Source organism: Dama dama, chromosome 23 (genome assembly GCF_033118175.1).
Source record: "Dama dama isolate Ldn47 chromosome 23, ASM3311817v1, whole genome shotgun sequence".
Lineage (NCBI taxonomy): Eukaryota > Metazoa > Chordata > Mammalia > Artiodactyla > Cervidae > Dama > Dama dama.
In genome coordinates, this window is record NC_083703.1 from 73,696,316 (window position 1) to 73,705,719 (window position 9,404).

The following is a 9,404-nucleotide window of genomic DNA, read 5'->3' on the forward strand; positions in this document are numbered from 1 at the left end:
GTGTCCTCTGCAAAAAGAAAGGAACTTGCTGAGTGCCATCATTTGTAGCCCCAGACCTGGACACTGGTCATCTTGACAGATCCTAGATTTTCCAAAAAACACAGAACCAGAGTCCTCATGACCTGAACGGCCTACAAGAAAGAAGTGAACTTTCCAAGCCTAGGTGGGGTGCTCAGGAGCATGGCAGACCTGCCCTGGAGGATGGCTGAGTCAGAGTTCCCATCTAAGAAAGGAGAGCATGTGATCAGGCTGAGATGACCACAAAGAGGCATCAGGGGTTGACCTTCTGCCATTCTCTCCCTGGAGACCTTGCTCAGTGTGGGTTTCACAGGACACTGCAGCCTCCCCTCCTGTGCAGGGTGAATGGCGTGTGGTCCCCTGAGCTCCGCCTCTTTCCCCAGTCCTTCCCCTCCTCCGGTGCCCTGCCCCCCGTCTTACCACAGGGACTGTGCCTTTGGATGGCAGGTCTTCCTGCAGTCCCCCAATGTTAGGAAGTTGTTTTTGTTCCCTCTGATGCCGCCGTATGTAAACGGCTCACAGTGACCGGTCTTGGCGTTGTAGAAGTACCTGCGCATCGAGGCCTTGCCGATACCTACTACTTTAGGCTTCAGGCAGAAGTCAGGCCTAGAATCTGCTGGAATGAGAGGGGCAATTGTCAGTTATGTGGACGGTCATCACAGCTCCATACAAGGACAACAACTAGAACCACCAGTGTGTTTGGAATAGAGAATGTTAGGGTTGTGGGCGATGGTCAAATTGAAAAGCCCATTTGAAAACTTCCTTTTTCGGACTAATTATGAATGTTGCTAGGGGTGACGTGATATAGTAATCATGTACAAATGTATATCTCCTCATGAAGTCTTATAAGAAAATTTGGCATAATGCCTTTGAATAGCCTTAAAACTTCTATAGGACTTCCCTGGTGATCCCGTGGCTAAGAATCTACCTTCTAATGCATGAGTCCAAGGTTCAATCCTTTGTCAGGGAACTAAAGTCCCAAACGCTGTAGACACTAAGTCAACAGGCCATAACTGCTAAGCCTGGGACCCACAACTAATAACCAGCCCACCCAAATAAATACATAAATGCTCAAAAAAGAAAAGAAATTCCACAATTGTGCAACAACAAAAGGACAAAGGTAAAAAATATTCCCTATATGTCAATAATTACTGGGTCTGGATACCTGAGTTTTATAATATTATTAATATTCTCCGTGTTATGTGTATGGTAAAAGCTTTCCATTGTTAATAAAAATTGTGAAGGAATCATGCTATAATGGAAAAAGGCATGAAGAAAACATAACACTGTGTTTACTTCAGTTACCTCATGGGGATTCTATAAATGAATATTGATACTATATATTGTGTATATAAGGAGAAATATACATATTTGTTTTTTCATCATTTTCCTGACAATGAGCCTAAAAATCTTGGTATTTCTTTTGTGATGAAAACAGTAAAAGTGTCTTTGGTATGTGAAGTGGTTGAGTTTGGAAAGACTCTGATGAGACCAGAATGGGCTCTGATTGCACAGGAAAGGACTGCCTACAGGAGGGTGGGAACATTCACTCCTACCCTTCCCCTGATCTTCTATCCACTGCTCCTCTCCTTCGCTCAACCTCAGGGAGGGTAATGGAACCATCTATTGAACAGTCTCCAATGGCTAATGATTTAATGCATCATGACTAGGTAATGAAGCCTCCATAGAAACTTCAACAGAGCAAGACATTCATGTTATTCAAGAGACCTGGGATCCACCCAGGGAACAACATAGATACACACTCGGTGAGAACTAGTTGCAGCGCGCTGCTCGCTGGGGCTCTGTCTCTGCTCTTTACCCCCTTGAGGCCACTCTCTGAACTGCAGCCTGAAGGATTCTGTTATTCTTCCTTTCACATGGCTCCATCACGACCAATCCCTCAGTGAGTCCCTTTTTCTCTGAGAGTCAAATTCTGATTCTTAAAAAGTCCTACAAGCATCCTCACGACCTGCTCCTATGGCCTCCGTGCCTCATCCCCTTCCACTCCTTTTCCCTCATATAAACCCTCTCTACCCAGCTACCCTGGTCCCTCCTGCTGCTCAGACACAAACAGGCACCTTATTTCTGCAGTTCTGCTCAGGGCCTCCTTATCACAGAAGGTTTCCTTCACCCTGTAGAGAAAAAGGACAGCATCCTTTCTCTGCCTCGCTCTCTATCTTCAAGAAACTGATAACCTACCATAGCATTTCTCCCATTTGCTATTTTTATGTCACCTTCCAAGAAGGCAAATTATTTTGCCATGTTTTTTTGATAGCTGTGTCCCCATCCCCAAGAACAGTGCTTTATAGGGACTTCCTAACTCCCATTTTCATTCTCTCCACAAGTGCAAGGTCATCAAATAGAATGGGTATAATTGATTTCCTTTTAGTACAAAATCACCTTGATGATGGGGCACATCAACATAAAGGTCAATCTCCCTCTAACATTCAGTCCCCAGAGAGCATAATAAAATAGTCTGTCCTAAAAAAAAAAAAAAAAAAAAAAAGTCTGTCCTGGTAATCATTAACCTTGAAGCCTCTGAACCCAAATATTTATGGATTTTTAAGGAGGTTTTCAATAGATAGCCACTTTGACTGAATTAGCGGCCATTGCTGATTGATCTCGAAGAGCCTGCCTCTCTCCCCAGAGGGGCTGGCAAGAAAGTGGTGAAATTTCCAACCTCTAAACAGGTGTTTGAGTTTTTTGGCAGATAACCCAAAACCTGAAGTTTCCTGGGTTGCTTTCCCTGAGTGGTCTCATGATCTACCAAAGAAAGTAAGTTCCAAGAGTTTCAGGATGTCTGGACCTTGAACCAGGACAAAGATCAAATATGGATCAAATATATGAATAATAAAATGGTAGTCAAAAGAGGACAAGTGAAAGGGCCTGGAGACTTTACTCATATTTTCTCAGCCTAAATCCCACGAGACAAACCACACAGGGCTATGTTTTTGCACTCCTGAAGTTGATCTGCTCAATGGTCCCACGTCTTTCTGCTTATTTTAATAATAGAAGTATAATCATTATTTGAGCCCTCAGTATGTTTTCTTGCAAGGATAAACTTCTTCAGATTAACTCATTGGTGGAAAATGGGCAAAATTGGTCATGAAATGTGAACAGATTCTTTATATTCATGACTGGTAAACTGTTCAGAGAACTCATGTAACATTTTCCCCGTTCACATGAGGAAACTGCAGATGACTTGCCCCAGGACACAAGCATGTGGTGGTAGGGTCAGGACAAATAACTATGTTGTCACAAACCATCAATTACAATACCTGATTCTACCAGGAGTTCGGAAAATACAGCTTACTTTTAAGAGTTTCTGGATGCGGTGTCCTAATTTTATTGCTTCCCTGTCCCAAGCTTCATCTAAGCTCCCATGTCACAGGGCAGAGTGAGCTTGGGTTACACCTTGACAGCAAATATGTGGTGTCTCTACAAACATCAACCGATTCCCCAGACACCTGCTGGGCGTCCCCCAGTTAATTGACGCCTGATATGAAATCCGTGCAGTTAGTGCAGATCCCACAGGTCTCAAGACTGTCCTCACTTTAGTGCCAGTCATGTGTTCCCTTGTTACTTACACTTGTGACCAAACGGCTAAAATGTGGAGGTTCCATGACCCCACTTCCAAGTTTAACAACTGAATGGAACTGATGACAAAACTTAGGAAAACCCTTACTGTTCTCAGATGAATATACCTGAAAAATTCACAAATAGTGAAATGGAGGAGATTTGTAGGGCAAAGGGGGAGTGGAGGTGTTTGGAGCCTCCGTGCCTTAATGAGCACAGCGCCCTCACATCACGTACTTGTGCTCACCACCCGGGAAACTCTCTGAATTTTAATATTTTTACATTTTTTGAGATTTCAAGAAATAGGCTTATTGACTGAATCACTGGCCACTGGCCATTGGCCAGGGGTGACTGATCTCAGTCTCAGTGCCCTTTCCTCTCCCCAGAGGTACAGAAAGAGAAAACCTTTATTCTTCTCATTGAGTATTAAGTGTTGAGTACTGAGTGTTGGGAACTCCTCTAACTGTATGGTTCTTGAGGTGTGCCCTGGAAACCACCACGTGACCTATGAAGGAAAGTAAATTTCAAGAGTTTCAGGAGGCCTGGTCCATGAAACAGGATAAGGATCAAACATGGATAAGATAATAACAGTCAAAAAAAGACAAGGGGGAGGGCCTGGAGACTTAAGCAATATTATATCAGTCTTGGTCCCACAGCCTACCACACAAGGGTTGTGTTTCTTGCTCTCCCTGCAGTTGCTCTCCTCCATGGTTCCACATCTTTTGATTAGTTTTAATAATAGAGGAATAACCATTATTTGATAAAGAAATATTTTTACTTGTCCAAAGCAAGTAGGCAGAGAAATTTTTTTCAGATTAATACACCATAGTGGAAAATGGACAAATCTGGCCATGAAATGTGAATAAACTATTTACATACATGATTCGTCATCTGTTCAAAGAACTCATGTAACATGTTTCCCCTCTTCAGATGAGGAAACTGCAGATGACTTGCCCCAGGACGCAATCACGTGGGTAGTAGGGTCGGGATAAGATACTGTGAGGTCACAACCCATTTGATACACTACCTGATTCTGCTAGGAACTTGAAAATACAGATAAGTGCTTCTGGTGCAGTGTCCTACTTTCCCTACTCACCTCTCCCCAAGCCTCATGTGAGCCCTCAAATCACAAGGGAAGGCGAGTCTGTGTTTCTCCCTGAAGCGGAATACGTGGTTTCTGCACTAACACCATCTGGTTCCCAACACCCAGTGGGAGAACCACAGTTAACTGACTTCTGACACAAAATCTGTGGAGTTTGGGCCGATGCCACAGGTTGAGGGATCTAGACTGTCCTCTCTTCAGAAGCCAGCCAAGTGGTCTTGAGTCATTCATGCTTCTGACCAAGTGACTAAAAATGAGAGTTTCCGTGACCCCACCTCCATGCACAATAATCAGTAGAACCGGTGACTGATCTCAGGAAAACTCTAATTGGTCTCAATCAATGTACAGGATGAAACTCAGAAAGAATGAAATGGAGGAGATCTGTAGGGCAAAGGGGGAGTGGAGATGTACGAAGCCTCCATGCCCTGGTTAGATGAGCACCCTCATATAACCTCCTTTTGTTACCGTCCTGAACGCTCTCTCAATGCCAATATTAATGAATCCTTATTGAGGTTTCACTAAATAGGCATGTTGATCAAATCGTTGGCCAGTGGTGACTGATCTCAATCTCAGTGCCCTCCCTTTTCCCCATAGAAGCAGAAAGTTCAAACCTTTCTTTCTCTTATGTATTGCTTTAGCCACTTCATTTGCTAAACCGGATCCTGCTTTGATAATCTTGGCACCTATGAAAGACAAAAATTCCACAATTTTCAGGAGTCTTAGACCATGAACTGGGACAAGGTTCAAATATGGATAATAAAATGATAGTCAAAAGTGGACAAGGCAAAAGACCTGGAGACTCTGCTAACATTGTATCAGCCTTATCCCAGGAGCCAGCCACACAAGGGCTGTGTTTCATGCTTCCCCTGCAATTGCTCTGCTTAGTGGTCCCAGGTCTTTGTGATTTATTATTACAGTAGAGGGATAATCATTATCTGACACACAAATATTCTTTCTCACCCCAAAGCAGTAGGTAGAAATATCTTTTCAAATGAACATATCCTGGTGGAAAATGAGCAAAACTGGCCATGAAATGTAAATAAACTCTTTATATTTATGACTGGTAATATGTTCAAAGAATCCATGTAACAGATATGTGCTGTTCAGATGAGGGAACCACAGATGATTTTCCCCAGGACACATGGCATGTGGGTGGCAGAGTCAGGACAAGATACTGCCCTGTCACAATCCATTTGATACACTATCCTATTCTCCCAGGAACTCTGAAAATATCTATAAACGCTGAGAGCTTCTGGGTGCAGTATCCTACTTTCATTACTCCCCTGTCCCCAGGACTCACCCGAGCTCCTAAAGCTCAGGGAAAGTGAGTCTGGGTTTCCCTGACACCAAATCTGTGGTGTCTCTAGAAACAACTTGCAATTCCTCCAAACACCCACTGCGTGTCCAACAAGGCAATTTAATTCTGATAGAAATCTGGGGAGTTAGTACAGATTCTGCATATTGAGGGCTCAAACTGTCCTCAGCTCAGATGATAGCCATCTTGTCCCAATTCACTCATGATTTGACAAAGTGTCTAAAACCGGAAAGTTCCATTACCCCACCTCGGTGTTCAATAACGCAATAGATCTGACGACCAAACTCAGGAAGACCACTCTCAATAGGGATCTCACGTTATCATAAAGGATAAATCTTGGCACAGCAATGTGAGTGAGATGTGCAGGGCAAAGTGGAAGTGGAGGTGTGGGGAGCCTCCATGTCCTAGAGAACACGGGACCCTCACATCACCGCCATGTGTTACCACCCCAAATGCTCTCTGAATCACATATTTAGGGATTCTTATTGAGGTTTCACTGAACAGGCATTTTGATTGAATTGTTGGCCAGTGGTGCCTGTTCTCAATCTCAGTGCCCTCTCCTCTCCCCAGAGTTGCAGAAAGTTCCCACCTTTAGACACACCATCGATGATATTTTTAATCAGATCTTTTGTTGAATGCTTCTCACGTCCCTGTCTATGGCTTGTCTCCAGACCTATGAAAGACAGTAAATTCAGAGAGTTTCAGGAGACCTGGGCCATGAACCAAGGCAAGGATCAAATATGGAGAATAAAAGAATAGTCAACAGTGGACAAGGCAGGATACAAATATGTATAGTAAAGTAATAGTCAAAAGGGGACAAGGGAAAGGGCCTGGAGACTTTACTAATACTGTATCAACCTTGGTCCCAGAAGGCAACCACACAGGGCTGTGTTTCTTGTTTTCTCTGCAATGGCTCTGCTCATTCATCCCAGGTCTTTCTGATTATTTTTCATAAATAAAGGAACACTCATTATTTGACACCCAAATATTCTTTCTTGCCCAGGACCAGTAGGTAGACAAATTATTTTCAGATGAATTAACACATCCTGGTTAAAAATGCACAAAGTTCACCACCTGCAAAGAGTTGAAATGTGTTTCACCTCTTTATATTCATGACTGGTAATCTAGTCAAACCAGTCAGTCCGAAAGGCAGTCAACCCTGAATATTCATAGAAAAGGCTAATGCTGAGGCTGAAGCTCCAATACTGTGGCCACCTGATACAAAGAACTGATTCACTGGAAAAGACCCCGATGTTGGGAAAGATTGATTGAAGGCAGGAGGAGAAGGGGATGGCAGAGGATGAGATGGTTGGATGGCATCACTGACTCAATGGACATGAGTTTGAGCAAGCTCCGGGAGATGGTGAAGCACAGGGAAACCCGGTGTGCTGCAGTCCATGGGGTCGCAAAGAGTTGGACACGACTGAGCAACTGAAGGAAAACAACAAATTTGCTCAAAAACCCATGTAACGTGTATCCCCTGTTCAGATGAGAAAATTGCAGATGAGTTGCCCAGGAAGCATGGCATGTGGGCGGCAGGGCCAGGACAAGGTACTATCACGTACAACACATTGGATACACTGCCTGATTCTGCAAGGAACTCTGAAAATACAGATAACCGAGAACAGTTTTTGGGTGCCATGTGTACTTTTGTTGCTCCCCACTTTTGGAGCATCACTTGAGCCCCGAGATCATAGGGGAGAGTGAGTCTAGGTTTCCCTGACACCAAATATGCGGTGCCTCTACCAATAGAAACCAATTCCCAAACAGCCACTGGGTGCCCAGCAAGAAATTCACTTCTGTTTCAAATCCATGGAGTTACTGCAGGTTCTACAGGTTGAGTGCTCAAGACTCTCCTCAGTTCAGATGCCAGCCATGATGTCCTGAGTCACTCGTGCTTGTGGCCAAATGGCTAAAATCAGGGCCTCTATGACCCCACCTTCAAATTCAACTACTGAACAGAATCGGCAACTGACCCTAGGAAAACCCTTGCTTGCTATTCCCAGATTAATATGCAAAATAAAACTCAAGGCAGCTCAAGGGAGGAGACGTGCAGGGCAAAGGGGGAGTGGAGGTGTACCCAGGCCCCATGCTCTAGTGAGCACAGGACTTTCACAGCATCTTCCTATGTCCACCATCCTGCAAGCTCTCTGGACCCAGTAGTTATGTACTTCTTTCCAGGCATATTGGTTGGATTATCTGCCATTGGTGATTGATCTCACTCTCAGTTCCCTCCCCTGTCCTCTGAGGTGCTGGAGTGAGAGGTGGTGAAATCTGTACCCTTTAAATGGGTGTTTGAGGTTTCTTGAAGACCAGCCCCATCTTGAAGGTATCTTGAGTCACCTTTAGTGACTCATCTCATAACCTCAAGTCTCTCACCTCAAGTCAGAAAATTTCAAGAGGTTTAAGAGGCCTTGGCCAAGTCATGGGAAGGATCAAATATGGATCTTTTTATTACTACACTATAGTGAGGTTCAGGGACAATGCAGGGACCAAGAATAGAGAGTCTCACAAATGGGGTTCATAATCTGGTAGATTTAGGTGGGATATATATATATATATATATATATATATATATATATATATATATATATATAGTATATTTCCTCATGAGAGTCATAATGTCAGTGGAGTTCAAAGCTTGCAACTTCAGCATTCCCTGGTAGTCCAGTAGTGAAGAATCCATCTGCCAGTGCAGGGAACAAGGATTGGTCCCTGGTTTGGGAAGATTCCACGTGCCTCATTGCAACTAAGCAGGTGAACCATAACTACTGAACCCAGATGCCTCAAGCCCCGGCTCTGCAACCACCATGAGAAGCCCACACACCACAACCAGGGTAGCCCTTGTAACTAGACAATGTCATCGCATAGCCAGCAAGTCCAAGGCAGCAAAACCAAACAAATAAAAATCCTGCCCAACATGACAAGAGAAATCCAGAAAGGGTTGGCAGCACCCACCCCACACCTGCCCTGCCCCCTTCCATAGACTTCCATCATTTCCCTCCAGTCTGTAGAGGAGAGGTGAGGCTGGATCTACCTTCATCCTGGGTATGGTGTTCATACACCGAGGTGCTGTCCACCAGGATAACCAGGAGGAAGAGAAGGGCTGCAGAGAGGCAGAGCCGGTTCATCTTGGTGGTGGCCTTGCAGGAGGGCTCCTGAGGATGCTGGGGATGGACTGAGCTTTTAATATCCTGGCTGAGGGGTGGGATCAGGTGATGAGGAGGGGAGTGGGCAAGGGGAGGAGCTGAGTCAGTCCTGTTTATTGCATAATCTCCCTACAAAATTATTGCCTCTGGCTTCTCTCTGCAGGGGCCTAAAGTCCAGTAAAAGTACTTCACAGATTTGACTCTCCCTGTGGGTCTCCTGTAAACAGAGATAGTGATTCTAATA

The 9,404-nt window shown here is 44.4% G+C and overlaps 1 pseudogene; it reads right to left on the minus strand.

Annotated features, from left to right (window-relative positions):
* Nucleotides 1-434: 434 nt before the first annotated feature.
* LOC133044309 (trophoblast Kunitz domain protein 1-like) lies at nt 435-9,142 on the minus strand (annotated as a pseudogene).
* Between the last annotated feature and the right edge of the window lie 262 nt (nt 9,143-9,404).